Source organism: Melanostigma gelatinosum (assembly GCF_949748355.1).
Source record: "Melanostigma gelatinosum genome assembly, chromosome: 19".
In the NCBI taxonomy this organism is placed as follows: Eukaryota; Metazoa; Chordata; class Actinopteri; order Perciformes; family Zoarcidae; genus Melanostigma; species Melanostigma gelatinosum.
In genome coordinates, this window is record NC_136652.1 from 22220386 (window position 1) to 22240155 (window position 19770).

A 19770-nucleotide genomic window follows, 5' to 3' on the forward strand; every position below is an offset into this window, starting at 1 on the left:
ATTGTGAAGAGGCTGGAGGTATTTTACTGTGAAGAGGCTGGAGGATTGTAGTCATCCTCTACGGCTCGTTAATGTGCAGATATTTTATAAACTTGTGGTTTGTTGTTGTGGACTCAGCTGAGCTTCAGGCTGCTGAATTTAAAGCCTCCACAACACCTCAAACGTCACTTCAAAACGTCTTTAATGGTAACATTTTTTACGCTGGAGGTCTTTTATTGTGAAAAAACTACCGGTAGATGTTTTTCAGTGTGAAGAAGCTGGAGGTCTTTTATTGTGAAGCAGCAGATAGGCTTTTATTGTGACGGTCAGTTGGACTGAATGTGAGACACTTATCTTCATTGTGTATTTAAGGAGGTTTGAGACCTTCTGTAAATGTTCAGGTTGTCTCCTCAGCACCACGATAAAGGTTGTCTTTCTTCTAGAAAGCCTCATGTGGAGCTCTCCCCTCCTCCTGAAGTGGATTTGTTCAAATTGCAAATTTGTTATCCCGTTTCCACAAATGTTGGGCACATCTTTTCCAGCCCTGCCTCCAGCTTTCCTTCCTCGGGGAGGAAAAGTCTGTCCTGATATGTTGAGGTTTTTATTTCCACAGTGCAGCATGTTGTCGCCCTGCTGGCTCTGTTTCGGGGAGTTTTTCCGTTGTTGCTCAGTGTTTTGGTGACCGTGAAGCTCCCAAAAGTTATCTGGTAACTTTCACAGTAAAAGTCTTCCGGTTTTCTGGAATCTAACAAAAGTATGCATTGAAGCAAGATAAGACTTCACAGGAACTATATGTCTTTTACTGTGAAGCAGCTGATATGACTTAACAGTGAGAGAAGCAGCTTTAGGGTCGAGCAGCAGGAAGTCCTCTTACTCTGAAGGGGCTCAAGGGTTCCTCAGCGTGAAGCAGTGGGGAGGCTTTTGTTTTAAAACATATGAAAGGCCTTTTACTTTGAAGCAACTTCAGAGCTTGTAAATGAGCTGAATGTGTTTTACTTTGAAGTGGCTGAAGGTCTTTTATTGTGAAAAGGTTAGATGGTTGTTTTTTTTTATATCAATCTCAGCCAAATTGTCATTTAATGTCAACATTTGATTCTCCTCATTGAGTTCATGTCCAATAATAACACAAAAGAAGAACAACCTGCAGAGCTCCGTCATGTTTTCAGTTTGTTGCCTGCAGCCGTAAATGTGGGAACAAATCACCCTTCAGATAAAAAGAGAGCTTCCTGTGGTTCCTCTAGGTTCCTCCAGGTTCCTCTTGGTGTTCTCTAATGTGAGACCGCAGGGTTTAGAGGATTGTTTTTACGTGATGATGTTTGTCCCGGAGAAACCACACATGCTTGAGCTTTTGACTTTGTTCCGGCTGTCTTTTATTTTGGACGTTGTGTTTCCTGTTGGGCGACGACAGGAAGTGTGTGACGGGATGTTTGACCCTTCAGAGGTGTTCTGGAAGTGTGTGTGTGTGTGTGTGTGTGTGTGTGGTTTAAAACCAGGGTGGGATACTCCTGCTGATAGAAGCTCCAGGTCGTCCTGAACTAAAGAACGATGAACTTCTCTTCTTGTTTACAGAAGACAGAAAAGACTCTGATTGGTCGTTCTTCGTCACATGTCATGCGGTCCCAGAAGTAGAACTTTTTTTTGATCTCGGGGCGTAGCGATCCGTGACGTGTGACCGGCCCTTTAAGCAGGTGTGTTTGCTCGGACTGGGCCGTGTGTCGGCTTCTCTTTGGTCCTCTTCGGGGTTCAGAGGTGTTTCCTCAGCCTCGGCCCGGCTGCTCGGTCTCATCAGCATCATCTCGACCACTAAAACAACTCCGTCTTTTCTCGTCCGCATCGTTGACTTTTATCTGTAAAAGCTTTCACATTCCTACGAGTCGGTACGAACCGCCGAGAGCTGCTTCCTCTTGTGTTCCTCTCAGGTGAAGCTCGTTCACAGCTGATCTGAGAACTTTAATCACGTTTAAATCCAGACAACGAGGGAAACATTGTTCTCATTAAGTCCTGAAGCTTTCAACAGGCTGGAGGTTGTCCTGTGACTGGTTGGGCTAATAAATTACAAAAACTAGTAAAACAAATGCTGATTTCTTCAAATCAATAATTAGATGTACGAGAAGAAACACTTGTCGTCTGTAACTATCTTTTTATATGATCCATTATTTATAATAATAATAATACCCTTTTTAAAGTAGCACTTTTCAAAACAAAGTTACAAATTGTAGATAAAAGTGAATTCAGGCCACAAACTGTTCACTATGCATAACAATATGTTTTTAATGTTTTAGTGATGAAGTCAATAAAATGGTTAATATATAACAATAGACTTTATTAGAGGACGTCTTCACGTTGGTGAATTGTTTAAATATCAGATGAAACCAACTGATCAGAACATTTTTGGGCTTCTGCTTGAAAAAATGAAGAAAATAAATATTTCATAATAATTTTTCAGTCAATCAGTCAGACCGTACGTTGAATTTAAAATGTTTATAAAAATGTCTCCAGACGGTTGTCTGTCTGAGTAAAGGTCAGATTAAGATGCCTCAGAGGAACAACGTGAACCACACGGACCAGCTGACAGCAGACTGAGAGATAAAGCACCGAACACACCAAGAGAACCTCCAGGAACACACCAAGAGAACCTCCAGGAACACACCAAGAGAACCTCCAGGAACACACCAAGAGAACCTCCAGGAACACACCAAGAGAACCTCCAGGAACACACCAAGAGAACCTCCAGGAACACAACAAGAGAACCTCCAGGAACACACCAAGAGAACCTCCAGGAACACACCAAGAGAACCTCCAGGAACACACCAAGAGAACCTCCAGGAACACACCAAGAGAACCTCCAGGAACACAACAAGAGAACCTCCAGGAACACAACAAGAGAACCTCCAGGAACACAACAAGAGAACCTCCAGGAACACAACAAGAGAACCTCCAGGAACACAACAAGAGAAACCTCCAGGAACACACCAAGAGAACCTCCAAGAACACACCAAGAGAACCTCCAGGAACACACCAAGAGAACCTCCAGGAACACACCAAGAGAACCTCCAGGAACACAACAAGAGAACCTCCAGGAACACAACAAGAGAACCTCCAGGAACAGACCAAGAGAACCTCCAGGAACACACCAAGAGAACCTCCAGGAACACAACAAGAGAACCTCCAGGAACACACCAAGAGAACCTCCAGGAACACACCAAGAGAACCTCCAGGAACACAACAAGAGAACCTCCAGGAACACAACAAGAGAACCTCCAGGAACACACCAAGAGAACCTCCAGGAACACACCAAGAGAACCTCCAGGAACACAACAAGAGAACCTCCAGGAACACAACAAGAGAAACCTCCAGGAACACACCAAGAGAACCTCCAGGAACACAACAAGAGAAACCTCCAGGAACACACCAAGAGAACCTCCAGGAACACAACAAGAGAAACCTCCAGGAACACACCAAGAGAACCTCCAGGAACACAACAAGAGAACCTCCAGGAACAGACTCAGAGAGCCGCTGACTTCCATTCATTCAATCCATGCAACGCGTACAGAGGAGATATAACAGCTAGCATCATGCTAGCTGTTTCCAGTCTTTGTGCTAAGCTAAGCTAACGAGCTTCATATTCATGGAACAGGTGTGATGGTGAACATGAATAGTTTTGTTGTTTTCCTGCAAATCCTCAAGTCAGTGTTTTACTTTACGTCAGCGTCACAAACCAAGATGGCGTCGGTTAAAAACAACCGAGATAACAACGGCCCAAAAAACAACAGATGTGACGGAAGAAAGCTAAGAAAGGCAGAAGTCGAGGCTGCAGAAGGACCTCAAACGTCTCTTAAAGAAGAGACGACACGTCCTCCATCCAGTCTGAGGTCTCGGGGGCCTCGGGGGCCCTCAGCAGCATCTGCAGCCTGAATGAAAGGACCTTCCCCCCCCCCCTAGACCCTGACCCGCCGAGGACTAACTCAGGCGTATCACCTCCTGCTGGTTAAACCTAAACTACATTTGAGCCAAGCAGCCGCGAAACAGGACCCGCCCGTCTACACACGGTGCCGGGACAAGGACCCCAGTCAGCTGGGACAGGAAACAGACCCCCCCCCCCCACCTACCCCCCCGCCCAGCCACACTTCCTCTGATGGGGGAAAGTGGCTGCTGGTTCCTCCTCCTCATCGAAGCTGCTGCTTTGTGGGTTCAATTAGGAGGGGGGGGGGGACCCACACCACCTTCTGCTGCACAATCACCCCCAAAGAAACATGACGGAGCTTCTTCTCTCCAACACGTCTCATCGTTCAGTTATATGGTTATATATTTATTATATATTATTTATATATTATTTATAGATTTATTATAGATTTATTATATATTATTTATATATTATTTATATATTATTTTTATATTTATTATATATTATTTATATATTTATTATATATTATTTATATATTATTTATATATTTATTATATATTATTTATACATTATTTATAGATTTATTATAGATTTATTGTAAATTATTTATATATTTATTATATATTTATTATATATTATTTATATATTTATTATATATTATCATTCTAGTAAACTGAAGACGTTCAGGGACGTCTCTGGACAGACTAAACTGAACGTTAAATACAAAATAAAATGATTCAAAAGAACAAAGATGTGTTTATATATATACCATAAATATAACAATTATGAATATAATAATATATGATAACGAGCAGGTTAAAATAAATCAGAGTATTCCATAAGTATACTGTTGAATACTCTGAGTATACGTATACTCAGCAGGGTTCCTGTTTGTGTTTCAGATATCTGGACTTCCTGTTTCCTGTCTCACACAAAAGCTTCATCACAGCCTGAGAAGGAAACTACAAAATAAAAGACTAGAGCAGAAAACTTCAAGACATTTGAGTCAATCAGCTCGTTTTATTTTGAAATCAGACCGACTGAAATGATTGAATCGGTCCAGTGACGTCACCGGAGTCATCTTAGTTTTTAACGGGAATATAACATATGTTGATATTTAAAAGTTTATTCAAACAAATCTCACGTGATTCAAGTGTTCTCCAGAAGATGAAGAGAAATGAATAGAATGTGAATAAATCCTCAGAGAACAGGCGTCATTCCTCCACAGGCTCACATCAATCATATTCTCTTCATTTCATTCCTCATCAACTCCTCAATACGTCGGGGGGGGGGGTCGGAGGAGGTCCTGTTGGTCGGCAGATGGCCGATAGAACGAGAGGACAACAAGTGGACGGCAGACTTTCTCCTTCTGAGCGGCAAGACACAAAACAAGAGAGAGGAGAGAAGGGAGGACAGAGGAGGGAGGAGGAGGACAGAGGAGGGAGGAGGAGGACAGAGGAGGGAGGAGAGAGGAGAGAGGAGAGAGGACAGAGGAGGGAGGAGGAGGACAGAGAAGGGAGGACAGAGGAGGGAGGAGGAGGACAGAGGAGGGAGGAGGAGGACAGAGGAGGGAGGAGAGAGGAGAGAGGAGAGAGGAGGGAGGAGAGAGGAGAGAGGAGGGAGGACAGAGGAGGGAGGAGGACAGAGAAGGGAGGACAGAGGAGGGAGGAGGAGGACAGAGGAGGGAGGAGGAGGACAGAGAAGGGAGGACAGAGGAGGGAGGAGGACAGAGGAGAGAGGAGGGAGGAGGAGGACGGAGAGAGGAGGGAAGAGAGGAGGGAGGAAGAGGAGGGAGGAGGAGGACAGAGGAGGGAGGAGGAGGACAGAGGAGAGAGGAGAGAGGAGAGAGGAGGGAGGAGAGAGGAGAGAGGACAGAGGAGGGAGGAGAGAGGAGAGAAGGGAGGACAGAGGAGGGAGGAGGAGGACAGGGGAGAGGAGGGAGGAGAGAGGAGAGAGGAGAGAGGACAGAGGAGGGAGGGGGGGGACAGGGGAGAGGATGGAGGAGAGAGGAGAGAAGGGAGGACAGAGGAGGGAGGAGGAGGACAGGGGAGAGGAGAGAAGGGAGGACAGAGGAGGGAGGAGGAGGACAGAGGAGGGAGGAGAGAGGAGAGAGGAGAGAGGAGGAGGACAGGGGAGAGGATGGAGGAGAGAGGAGAGAAGGGAGGACAGAGGAGGGAGGAGGAGGACAGGGGAGAGGAGGGAGGAGAGAGGAGAGAAGGGAGGACAGAGGAGGGAGGAGGAGGACAGGGGAGAGGAGGGAGGAGAGAGGAGAGAAGGGAGGACAGAGGAGGGAGGAGGAGGACAGGGGAGAGGAGGGAGGAGAGAGGAGAGAAGGGAGGACAGAGGAGGGAGGAGGAGGACAGGGGAGAGGAGGGAGGAGAGAGTGGCTGGAGAGAGGAGGGAGGGGGAGGATTCTCGTTCTTTCATTCTTCTCCTCCTCCTGCTCCTCTTTGTTTCTTCTTCTCCTTTTTCTTTCTCTTGTTCTTCTTCTCTTTCTGTTTCTCCTACTTCTTCTCTGCCCTCCAGCTGTCGAGTTCCCCTCCCTCAGCTCCTCCCATCTTGTTTTAATGAGCGAGGTCAAAGGTCAGCGGTGCATTGTGTAGCCGAGCCCCCCCCCCCCAGGTCTACCTCACCTCACTGTGTAGATGTATATAGTAGTGGTAGATGTATACTAGTATAGTAGTAGTAGTATAGTAGATGTATAGTAGTATAGTAGTAGTAGTATAGTAGATGTATAGTAGTATAGTAGTAGTAGTATAGTAGTAGTAGTAGTATAGTAGTAGTGGTAGATGTATAGTAGTAGTGGTAGATGTATATAGTAGTGGTAGATGTATAGTAGTATAGTAGTAGTAGTAGTATAGTAGTATTGGTAGATGTATAGTAGTATAGTAGTAGTAGTAGTATAGTAGATTTATAGTAGTATAGTAGTCATAGTAGTAGTAGTATAGTAGTATTGGTAGATGTATAGTAGTATAGTAGTAGTAGTAGTAGTATAGTAGATGTATAGTAGTAGTGGTAGATGTATAGTAGTATATTAGTAGTAGTAGTAGTATAGTAGTAGTGGTAGATGTATAGTAGTATATTAGTAGTAGTAGTAGTATAGTAGTAGTGGTAGATGTATAGTAGTATATTAGTAGTAGTAGTAGTATAGTAGTAGTGGTAGATGTATAGTAGTAGTGGTAGATGTATAGTAGTATAGTAGTAGTAGTAGTAGTATAGTAGTAGTGGTAGATGTATATAGTAGTGGTAGATGTATAGTAGTATAGTAGTAGTAGTAGTATAGTAGTATTGGTAGATGTATAGTAGTATAGTAGTAGTAGTAGTAGTATAGTAGATGTATAGTAGTATAGTAGTAGTAGTATAGTAGTAGTGGTAGATGTATAGTAGTAGTGGTAGATGTATAGTAGTATAGTAGTAGTAGTAGTAGTATAGTAGTAGTAGTAGTAGTATAGTAGTAGTGGTAGATGTATAGTAGTATAGTAGTAGTAGTAGTAGTATAGTAGTAGTGGTAGATGTATATAGTAGTGGTAGATGTATAGTAGTATAGTAGTAGTAGTAGTATAGTAGTATTGGTAGATGTATAGTAGTATAGTAGTAGTAGTAGTAGTATAGTAGATGTATAGTAGTATAGTAGTAGTAGTATAGTAGTAGTGGTAGATGTATAGTAGTAGTGGTAGATGTATAGTAGTATAGTAGTAGTAGTAGTAGTATAGTAGATGTATAGTAGTATAGTAGTAGTAGTAGTAGTAGTATAGTAGTAGTGGTAGATGTATAGTAGTAGTGGTAGATGTATAGTAGTATATTAGTAGTAGTAGTAGTATAGTAGTAGTGGTAGATGTATAGTAGTAGTGGTAGATGTATAGTAGTATAGTAGTAGTAGTAGTAGTATAGTAGTAGTGGTAGATGTATAGTAGTATAGTAGTAGTAGTAGTAGTATAGTAGTAGTGGTAGATGTATATAGTAGTGGTAGATGTATAGTAGTATAGTAGTAGTAGTAATATAGTAGATTTATAGTAGTATAGTAGTCATAGTAGTAGTAGTATAGTAGTAGTGGTAGATGTATAGTAGTATAGTAGTAGTAGTAGTATAGTAGATTTATAGTAGTATAGTAGTCATAGTAGTAGTAGTATAGTAGTAGTGGTAGATGTATAGTAGTATAGTAGTAGTAGTAGTAGTAGTATAGTAGTAGTAGTAGTATAGTAGTAGTGGTAGATGTATAGTAGTAGTGGTAGATGTATATAGTAGTGGTAGATGTATAGTAGTATAGTAGTAGTAGTAGTATAGTAGTATTGGTAGATGTATAGTAGTATAGTAGTAGTAGTAGTATAGTAGATGTATAGTAGTATAGTAGTCATAGTAGTAGTAGTATAGTAGTAGTGGTAGATGTATAGTAGTATAGTAGTAGTAGTAGTAGTATAGTAGTAGTAGTAGATGTATAGTAGTAGTAGTAGTAGTATAGTAGTTGTGGTAGATGTATAGTAGTATAGTAGTAGTAGTAGTAGTATAGTAGTAGTAGTAGATGTATAGTAGTAGTGGTAGATGTATAGTAGTAGTGGTAGATGTATAGTAGTAGTGGTAGATGTATAGTAGTATAGTAGTAGTATAGTAGATGTATAGTAGTATAGTAGTAGTAGTAGTAGTAGTATAGTAGTAGTGGTAGATGTATAGTAGTATAGTAGTAGTAGTAGTAGTAGTATAGTAGTTGTGGTAGATGTATAGTAGTAGTGGTAGATGTATAGTAGTAGTGGTAGATGTATAGTAGTAGTGGTAGATGTATAGTAGTAGTGGTAGATGTATAGTAGTATAGTAGTAGTATAGTAGATGTATAGTAGTATAGTAGTAGTAGTATAGTAGATGTATAGTAGTAGTGGTAGATGTATAGTAGTATAGTAGTAGTAGTATAGTAGATGTATAGTAGTAGTAGTAGTGGTAGATGTATAGTAGTATAGTAGTAGTAGTATAGTAGATGTATAGTAGTATAGTAGTAGTAGTATAGTAGATGTATAGTAGTATAGTAGTAGTAGTATAGTAGATGTATAGTAGTATAGTAGTAGTAGTATAGTAGATGTATAGTAGTAGTAGTAGTATAGTAGATGTATAGTAGTATAGTAGTAGTAGTATAGTAGATGTATAGTAGTATAGTAGTAGTAGTATAGTAGATGTATAGTAGTATAGTAGTAGTAGTATAGTAGATGTATAGTAGTATAGTAGTAGTAGTATAGTAGATGTATAGTAGTATAGTAGTAGTAGTATAGTAGATGTATAGTAGTATAGTAGTGTTGGGAACGTAGAGGGGCGTGTTTGGGTTATCAGCATTTAAGAAACTGAATTCTTGACATCAATAGAATTATTAATGTGAGTAACAATTATTAATGATTATTAATAATAACGGGGCACCACCCTGTAAACAGGGACTAATAACCAAACGATAAACTAAGTCTCATAATTAGTGGCCACTCGTAATGTCAATAGTCGGGTGCGACTACACATTCGAAGTGACAGTGAAGGGTTAAGTTCGTACACAAGGCTACTACATACAGATCTTATTACACAAATATGCACAAGTAATCACAAACGACTGCTCTTTAAAATATAACAGAATTTATTAAATCAAAATAATAAGTGATCAGATCAAATAATATCACAACCAACAACGCTGTCATACAATTTTATGTGCCTAATATCTAAACAAATGAATAAAATGGGTGATGATGTATGTAATACAAGTATGTGTGTGTGTGTGTGTGTGTGTGTGTGGGTCTGTGTGTGTAAAGGAAGGTGAGTCCTAACAGCTATCGCTAAAGACTACAAAGATGGCGGCGTCGAGTGACGCAGACAAACAGGGAGGGGCCTTAAAGCGTTATAGCTAAAACCTACCACCAGATGGCGGAGTCGAGTGACTTAGACCAAATGGCGAATGGAGAGGGGGGGGGGGTCAGCTATATGTGGTTGCGTGTGTCGGCGCACACGTGTGTTGGAACAATAGGTGAGAGTTTCACCCACAACCCGGAGCTCTATGTGTGTGCAAGTTACGGAAAACAAGAGGAATAAAAGGGGCAGAGAGAGGAATCAGAGTTTCTGTGTGCGATGTCGCGTCGTAGTGAAAATGAGGATCGCCGAGCGTATCTCACACAAGTTGCCGTTGTCGCTTCGCGAACTGACGACACTTATGCCCGATAGTCGCGTTTCCACACTTCACTCACAGAATCGACTCGAGGAAAGAGAGCAAGAACAAAGATGAAATCAAATAATCCCAAAAGCAACAGTCAAACAGGAAACGCACAGTACGACGGGCCTCGGAGCTCCGTCGACGATTGCGTAATCTCTCAGCAAAACGAAAACAATGACTTTAACACGACAAAAACACGGGAATAATAACATATAAATGAATGGCCTGAATTAAACTTAAGTTCATTTAAGCTAAACTACGCCCAGACACCGTGACTCTTACTATGAGATGCTTCGTGGCAAGGTTGTAGAGTGTTTGTCGATGAATGGTTTTTTCCTCCTCCAGGAGGAAAAGAAAGGCGTGTGGCTGCTGTTGTTTCGGCGTCACTGGTGAGCGGCTGCTGGTTCGGCCCGGCTCGCTGCAGAGAGGAGGGCCTGTGGTTTCCAACGTCGGCTGAGACACGTGTCGGTTCGTATCTCCCGGTAATGGTCGGTGAAGGAAGATTGTTTGGTCTCCCTAGTACCGTGGCGTGTACACGAAGGGGGGGAGCGGCGCGGGGAAGAAAGGATGCTTTCCGCGGGCCAAGGCCTTAACTCAGAATAGACGTGGTTCTTTTTCGTCCAGCGAAAGAGCACGTGCGTGCTGAGATGAGTGGGGGTTGAGGTCGATCGGGTCCTCTGGTGATTCTTCTTGAGACTAGACGGGAGTCCAGAGCGAAGAGAGCGATTTTGGCTGCGTTGCCGCTTATAAGCGGGTCTCTGCGCACAGCGGGAGACGGCTTGTCGGCCAATGAAAGGTCCACCTCCGCGGTGGACCGAAGGTGGAGGTGTGGTCATCTCCAGGGGGCAAGGATCAGACCCCAGGTCATTTGTGAGGAGGGGAGGCCCATGTGAGGGACTCAACCAGCCAGGAGGTGGCGCCAGAACCCCAACATCCCCCCTTTGGTCTGAAGAGCGGGATGCTGGTCACGGTCTTTAGAGCAAACCAAGGGCTGGCACTTACATCCATGTGCAGGGGAAAAACTGTCCATATATTCCTGAGAACCTGAAGAGGTTAGACAGTCCAAGTATTCCTGGGATCAAAAGCAGTGGTTAACAGGCAGTGTTCAATGTTCAAAGTTCAGAGTTCAGAGTTCACTGGTGTCTGGTTGCTAACGAAGGTGGCATCTGGGCAGATGGCTTTAACTACTTTTTCCCTACATCTACTATCATACACAATTCAAATCATAGGTGAGCAAAACATTATTCCCAAATAATTCAATCGCTAATATGATGTTGTGATACTTCAAGCATTGCGGTATAGTGTCAAAGAATGTAACAACCCAAATAAAACAAAAACAAAACACCAAGGATAAAAAGAAAAGAGGTAGAAAGAAGGGAAGCAGAGGAGGGATACAGTGGTTACTGATTCTACTCCTAGACAGGACTGGAGACCGTCAGCGGAGCGGTCGCCGGGTGGCTAACACGTGGAGCTCCGTATAGGAGGGAATCCAGTCTGTTCTGTAGCTTCTGGATGTATTTGTACATAATATGTGCGACGATTGCTGTGATTATCCAGCCACTAAGAAGGAGTCCCAAGGCTAGCATGCTGAGGTTGTTTGCCTGATAGGGGTTGGACCTAATCAAATGGTTAAACAATGTGGTAGTGAGTCCAGTGGGTTTGAGGCTGAACTGGACCAATTTCGTCCCTTCGGTTAGAAGCTGCTGTTGAATGTTATCAATGGTGAGGTTGTGACCCTTGAAGGCGTCCATAATCTCAATCTCTACATTGTGTGTGTCTGGGTTGAGGTAATGGAGGACGATGTCGTTGATGTGCAGTGTGGCTCCTTGTGGAACTGTCAAAAAGAATGTCTGATTTGGTAAAGTTAGCTTAGTGGCGGTGTCGTGGCGATCGTAGGATACGAGGACTTCGGTGGCGGGGGTGCTAACCAGCCATTTGTTGCCTGCTCGTTCTACTCTCGTCTCCGTACCATCATCCTTGACGGACAGACTACCTCGGCACCTCTGTTCAGGGGACTCGGCTCTCAAGCCGCAGAGGTAGCCTGTTACGTCTCTAACGAAAGGGTTGCTCGGGCAGACCCAGTGGATGTCTTTAGTTTTTGTACACATGCCTAGGTTGGGGATGAGGTAGAGGGAGAGATCGTCATCATGGTAAGCAAGGATTGGCGGTGTTGTGAGGTGTACATGTGTATCACCTTTCCAGAATCCGACATTCAAAACAGACTTCATTCGATATACATTTTGTCTCTCTATGATTGGTAGATTCAGAATGAATCCTATTTCTAGGTTCTTTGGATCTACCGAAATCGGGATGGCGCTGCCAAGACTATAAGCTAGATGTACCTGTGATGGTTGCACAACAGTAGTGGTCGCAGATCTAAGGATTTTGTCAACAAGGTCCAAAGGGACCAGATAGGGTGGGATTTTCCCACTGGTCAAGCTATTGACCGACGAGCTGATTTCTCTGATGAGATCCTGCATTAAATCTCGTACTACTCGTACATAGGTTATGTCTTCTTGGACTACTTCGGAGAGAGTAGCTAAGGCATGCAAGGTGTTATTGAGGAGAGCAGAATGTAAGTTTACAGTGACGATGGTTCCCTGAAGGGTTTTACCCAGGCCCTGTAACTGTGCTTGTTGGAGTTGGATTCGCTGTTGGATCTCTGGCATTTCTTTGTCAAGTTCGCCCATGTGTCTTTGGAGCGCGCTCAGGCTAATGGAGTTGGCGGCCGAGAGGCCGATGGAGAAAAGGGACCCAATGGCCGATGCTGCGACGAGCAGACCGCCGAGGAATCTCTTAGGTCGGTGCTTACCGCTAAGATCCTCCTCAGTGACCAAGAACTTGTGTAATTGGTCGAGGATGTGAGCGGTCGTCTGCTTGGCCCGGTCGACTGTGTCGTGGGCTTGGACTCCGCTCAACCTTCCTTCGGTCAGCCGTGGGGGCAATCGGATATGCTTACGGTACACGTCCCAGGGGTCTAGTCGTACATAGACTCTCTGGGTGTAGAGGCCGCAACGGGTAATTAGGAGTCCGGGTGTCCCTTGTAGGACGATCCCAGTCGGTGGGCCTGGTTCCACCATTTCTAGCGCTTGGGTGAGTTGTAGACCGAAGAGTATGCCGAGGATCCAAGGGAGCCCCATCTGTGAACACACCAGAATCTAATTACTGTGGGGATAATGTATTCTATGTTATAGGTTAGTGCATGCCGACGGGGTGAGTTGGGGCATGCAGTTAACTCCTATCTCTACTGGGGGGAGATGGCCGTAGCCTCTCCTTGGAGTGAACCCGGTTTGTAGGGTTTGATTTGGTTCGCATGGACCCATTTGTATGCCGGTGGCTGTTTGGTCTTAGGGACCCGGATCCGATATGCTACCGGTGAGAGTTTTCCTACGATTTCGAAGGGGCCTGTCCAGCGAGGTAGGAATTTCTTTGAGATTCCCACTGGGCTGGTGAATCGAAAGTAGAAAACCTTGTCGCCCACCTGGTATTCGTGGTGCGATGCCTTCCTATCGTAGTAGGCCTTAGAGCCTTTTGCGCTGTCTTCCAAGTTCTCTTGGGCCCACGCAAACGTATCTCGGAGGTGCTCACGCAAGTCTGAGACGTACTGATGTGTAGTGTAGGCTGTCGCGACGCTGACATCCTCGGGGTGGTACAGGAGGTGAAGCGGGAGAGTCATCTCCCTTCCCGTCATCATTTCAAAGGGTGTGACCCCCGTGGAACGGTGCGGGGTGGACCTAATGGCCATCAGTACCAAGGGGAGTTTCACGTCCCAGTCTCTGCCACTGCTGTTAACATACTTCTTGAGCATGCTGACAATGGTGCGGTTGGCCCGTTCGACCTGACCGGAGGACTGGGGGTGGTACGAAATGTGGAATTTGGATTCAATTCCCAAGATATCGTACACGCTAGTCATGACGTGGGAGGTGAAATGGGTACCTTGGTCTGAATCGATGGAGAGGGGTAAACCCCAACGGCTGAACACGTGGTTCAGAAGTAGGACTGCAGTCGTCATAGCCGTGTCATTGGGTGCTGGGAGGCATTCCACCCATTTAGTGAACGCGCATGTGACGGTGAGGAGGTATTTGTTACCTCTCGAGGACTTAGGGACTGGACCGACCCAGTCGATTTGGAGGTTGGACCATGGGAATGTGACCCCCCTTGCTTGAAGTGGGGCACGACTGATGGGGCGGGATGGCTGGAACTGGCAACAGACCAGACATCCCCGTACGTAGGACTTAGTGTCCCGCATCATGGACGGCCAATAAGCGACTTGCTTTAGGGTGTTGAGAGTTGCCTTGTAGCCCCGGTGTCCTCCTGTTAAGGAGTCGTGAGCATGGGTCAACATCACCCCCCTATGGTCAGTTGGGACGACCCAACGGGACGGGTCCTGACCCTCGTAGGAGTAGACCAACAGACCCTGGTCTATCTTCAGGTGTGACTGGACGGACTTAAGGTCTTTCAGTTCTCGTGAGTCTAACGGTGGCGGTGCCACCTGTTGTGACGGAAGGTTCAGTATCTGGTTTCGAATGCTTTGAATAGCCGGGTCTCGTTCCTGCATCGTGACCAAGTCTGTGTCGCCTGGTTTGCGTCCCAGGTGCAAAGTCTGGAGGCACGACTGCGGATTCTCTGCTTTCTCTTTGGTTTGCCGCCGAGTGATCGCATTCACTGCATACGTTTGGGGGCTTGGGAGCCAGCTTTCCTGGAACTCCCAAGGCGTGCCTTGTTCAGCCCCCAATTTGGCGAGGCGGTCGGCCTCATCGTTCCCGTCCCTATCAGGGCCAGAGGTTTGGGAATGACCCTTTACCTTCTTCCAGTAAATTGTCATCCCCTGGGTTGTCACCAGCTGATCGCATGTGAGGAAGAGCTCTGAATGTTTGACCTCTTTGTTTCGAGCATTTTTCATGCCGTTCGCCTTCCACGTGGGGAAGTGAGAGATGAAACTGTGGCGAGCATAATTCGAGTCTGAGCAGATCACCAGCTGTACAACCGCTTGCCTAGTGGCCTGTTGGAGTGCGATGAGTGCTGCTGCAATCTCTGCATATTGGCTCGACTTTGAGCCGAGTTGGTAGCAGGGCGGCTCGTTCGTTTCGAAGCCCACCCATTTGATACCGACTCCAGCTCGGATCTGGCTCTCGTGATGGAATGAGCAGCCGTCCACATAGACCTTCGGGAGGCCTTGGCAGATGTTCTCATCGTAGTAATGATGGTTGGATGGAAGCGATGGGGTTGTGATGATTGAAGATTGGGAGCTCGGCTGTTCTTCACAGTCGCAGTGTTGGCACTGCGCAAGACCCTGGCCCAGAGCCATCTTGTGGTTCTGGGCGTACTTAATCTCAACATCATAGCCTTGCAACGCCATCATCCAGGATGCGATACGACTGTTAGAGACTCGACCCTCTCTCAGTCGCTGACTGTTCAAGAATACGACCGGTTGGTGGCAAGTCTCGATGATGACTTTCTGACCTCCGATGTAGCTACGGAAATGTTCCACAGCCCAAACGGTGGCAAGAAGGGCCTTTTCGCAGTCGGAGAACTTAATCTCAACGGTGCTTAAAGGTCGGCTGGCGTAGGCAACGACCCGCTGGTCGGTGTCATATTTCTGTGCCAAAGCAGCGCTAAGGCACTGGGAAGAGAAGCTGGCCTCAAGATGGAACTCTTTGTCTTTGTCTGGGTAGGCCAGACAGGGGGCGGAGCAGAGCTTTTCCTTCAGTTGGTGGAAGGATTGCTCTTGGGGTCCCCCCCATTCGAAAAGGCTATCTTTGCGCAGAAGCTCCGTGAGGGGTCTGGCTATTTCTGCGTAGTCCTCCATGAACTGCCGTGAATAGTTGCAGACACCCAGGAAGCTCCTGAGTTCCGACACGTTTGTCGGAGCTTTGATGTTTCGGATGGCTTGTATCCTCTCTGCCAGAGGTTCAATGCCGTCTGCGCCCACCGTGAGCCCCACGTACTTGACCTTAGTACGGCACCACTGGCCTTTGGTGATAGCCAGTTTAGCTCCTGCGGCGGCGAGCTGGCCGAGAACATGGCGGATCTCAGCCAGGTGTTCCTCAAAGGTCCGACTCCTCATGAGGATGTCGTCCACGTATATGAGGTTTCCGCGAGCGGCGGCGTCGGCCATCGCTTTGTGGAGGAAGATGTTGAACTCTGAGGGCGAGTTAGAGTACCCAAACGGGCAGCGGTTCCAAGTGTACTGGCGATTGCCAAAGGAAAAGGCAAGCTTGTATTGGTCGACTGGGTCGACTCTCATGGTCCAGAACCCATTTGCTATGTCCACCGTTGAGAAGAAACAGGCCTCTTTTACCTTTGCCAGTTCTTGATCCAGGTGGATCATTGGCCAACGGGAGAGGGGAACCTGCTTGTTCAGTGGGCGGTAGTCGATGGTAAGACGCCATTTTCCAGTTGGCTTCAGCACTGGCCAGATGGGCGAGTTGTACGTTGAGTTGCACTCCCTGATGATTTGCTTTTCCAGCAATTTGTCAAGGATCTCTTGAATCGAGTCATAGGCGGCCAACGGGATTCTGTACTGACGTACAAAGGTTGGTTGGGCCTGTGGGTCGGTAGGGATGCGAACTGTATGGAGGTCGGTGACTCCGCAGTCATGGGAGTCTTTTGAAAAGATCTCCTGAAACTCGCGGAACAAGTGTCGAAGTGCGTCTCTCTGAGTTTCTGTTATCAGAGCGTCCGACTTCGCGAGCTGTTGCTCCATCTCTGCCTCAAAGCCAGGGTACGGTTCGTTGGTCGGTGAATCCGCACCCGTGACTGCGGAGGTCGAATCTCCTGGTAGAGTAGTGAGGGTGTACACTATCATGTCGCCGTCAGTACTCAGGGAAGCGTCGTGGATTGCTTCGCTCTGTAGCATTTCATGGCGGGCGATGGTGATCATTTTGGTCGGAAAGGTATAAAGAAGTCCATTCAGTTCATCCTCTCTAGCTAGGGATGGGGGCAGCTCCCCTATGACAGGGACTGTGAGTTCAAAGTCGTGGAAGGACTGGTCAACCAGTATCCCCAATGGTTGTCCTCCCGTCACCTGGATCGGTGAGTGGGTCAGATTCTGAACCAGTATGTAGGCTGAACGATTGTTCACCTCAAGCAGGGGCATACCACAGACTGTCAAGTTCAGTTCCCAAAAGCGGGGCAGCGGTTGGAAGAATGCCTGTTCGCTAGGCAGCGTCTGTCCCTTAAGGATGACGAGGCGTATGGAAACTCCGGCAGTGCGGGCGGGCACTGTCGTGCCAGTTTCACTGGCGACTTGACACGCCTGGGGGATAGTTTGCCCCGATACCATGTGTTCGGGTTCAGTGGCGAGGGGGTAACGCTCAGCGCTGCCTTGAGACCACAGAACTTGGTGGACTGTGTCCAATACGGCGCCAAGTCTTACTAGCAGGTCTGCGCCGACAAAGAACGGGGGGGCGCACACCCCGATGGCTTTGAGCATCGTTTGCGGTGATTCAGCTGACAGAAGCCGGTGGCTTCGCTGAACGAAGACTGGCGGTGGATTTTGTTGGCAAAGAGTGTTGAACATGTCTTGGCTGACAGCTGATTTCTCAGACCAGAGGGCTAGGAGAGCCTCTGGATTCATGATGCCATTGAGGTGTACGCCTTCAGTCAAGCGGGGGGCGTACAATGCTGAAGTGGGGTTTTCCAACGAGCAAAGGAAAGACTGGTGATCACGGGGCAGGTTCTCATGGTTTGGCTGCGACGGTCCCAGGTCCGCAGGCGGAGCGGGCTGAGCCGACTCAGGGGGAGTCTCTGGCAGGCACGGGGGCGTCTGCAACTCGTTTTCATGAATGACGGCGACTTGTCCGTCTGGAACTGACGCGTCACCAGTAAGGTTCAGGGGCCTAGGTGTGTCTACCTGTGCCCAAATGTGTCCCTGATGACAATCCATGAGCGGGGCCAATCGGTCCAAGAGGTCCTGGCCCAGGAGTAAGGGTTCGGTGTCTAGGATGCAGACATGAATGGGATGCTTGATAGTCATTCCCTGAAAAGCGATGTCAACCCAGACACGTTTGGTGATGGGCGACTTATCTTGGGTGTAGCTGGTGATGCTGACCGCGCACGTTTCGCTTTGCAGCGTTGTGCCACGGGAATGCATTGCTTCAGTTACCATCAAGAAGGTAGCGGTACACATGAGGCTGATTTCTGACCCGGAATCGAGTAGAGCAAGGGTGTTATGGCCTCCCAGTGTGACTGAGATGTATATACGACGGGCCCTGCCTTTGCGGACAAGGTCACCCAAGAAGGTCATGGAACGGGGAGGTGCGAAGTCGGGAGTGGCCGTTTCCGGGAGTGTGCTGATGTCTCTTCCCCAACCTACAAAGTAGACTTTGGCGGCAGAGGAAGAAGTCTCTAGGCTTAGTCAGGTGGGCGGCAAGTTGGGATCGGGTTTCCCTGGCGGGGTTGATGGTTTCCCCGGGGGCGTCGCCTTCCTCAACTGCTTGACTGCCTCTTGCACATACTTACGGATTAGGCTCTCCAGCTCAGGCGTTTCAGCTTCCTTTGCAGGGAAGTTGCGAGCCCGTCCGTTGTACCTACCTGGTTGTGGAGGGTTGCGTTCAACCCTCCGTGGTGGATGCGATGTGGGTTGCTGCCTTGGTCTTACCTGGTTGTGACCTTGGGGGTGTCTCTCACCCCCCTGGTTGCGTTGGTCCTCCGACCGCCATGGTCGTTGGTTTCTCAAGGGTGGCCGAGAGTCTCTGGCCCAAGGCCTTTCATTGCCTTCCAACGCTAGGTCAGAGTCTCCGGACTGTTGGATGCCCAGGACTCTGGCAGTGTCTTCATGCTTCTTCAGAGGCCGTGCGCGTGTCTCCCATGCCAGTTGTGCATATTTCCTGATCTCCGGCATTGTGAGGTTACTTGTTCTGCAATGCATGGTAACATCGTACCTCACACCGTCGTGGAGGTTGTGCAGGAATAAGGACTTAAAGGCATGGTCCTCTTCTAGACCAGGGGCGTTACGTCCCTGGAAGTACGCGGATCTCAACCGCCTGAAGTAATCTCTTGGGGCCTCTAGCCTTCCTTGAGAGATCGCAAAGGCGCCGAGAGTGGCTGAAGCGGGATCAGGGTACAAGGAGTACTCCTCCCGGAGAGCCTGACAGAGGCTCGAGTAGCGGTCGCGGATACCTGGCTGGAGTGTTTCCATGAAAACATGGACTCCTCTAGCCGTGGTCTTCCAGATTAGCTTTAGCTTTTCACGCGATGAGGGGCGCGAGATGTCAAGGAGGCAGCGGTCGATCTCCCGTAGATAGTCGTCGATGCTCGACTCTCTGCTACCGGGATCGAAACGTTCTACATCTTTGGCAAGAGACTCAATCTGCCGGGTACGCAGGCCCTGCGCGCCGATGGGGCCTGGGCCGTCCGAGTCGTCTGAGTCTACTAATTCACCTCGAGGGGAATCAGGGCGACTATCCCCCCTCCTTGGGGGGGAGGGGGAGCGGTTTCGTCGCGACCTTGAACTAGGTGGAGGGTATTGGTCTTCCCCCCTAGTGGGTGGCGAGACCGTTCGACTGAAATGCAGGGTGGTCCGACTCGGGCCGAATGAGGCACCACTGTCCAAGGGTTGCGAGGACCGAGGGGCACTGTAGCTGTCCAAAGTGACGTGGTGAGCGGCTAGGTTGGGTGGCACAGTACTTACCTGGGTTAGGGGTGTCTGTCCCTGCGTGGTACTGTGAAGCACTTTCATTCTGTCGTTAGCCTCTAGGGTAGCGTTGAGCTCTGT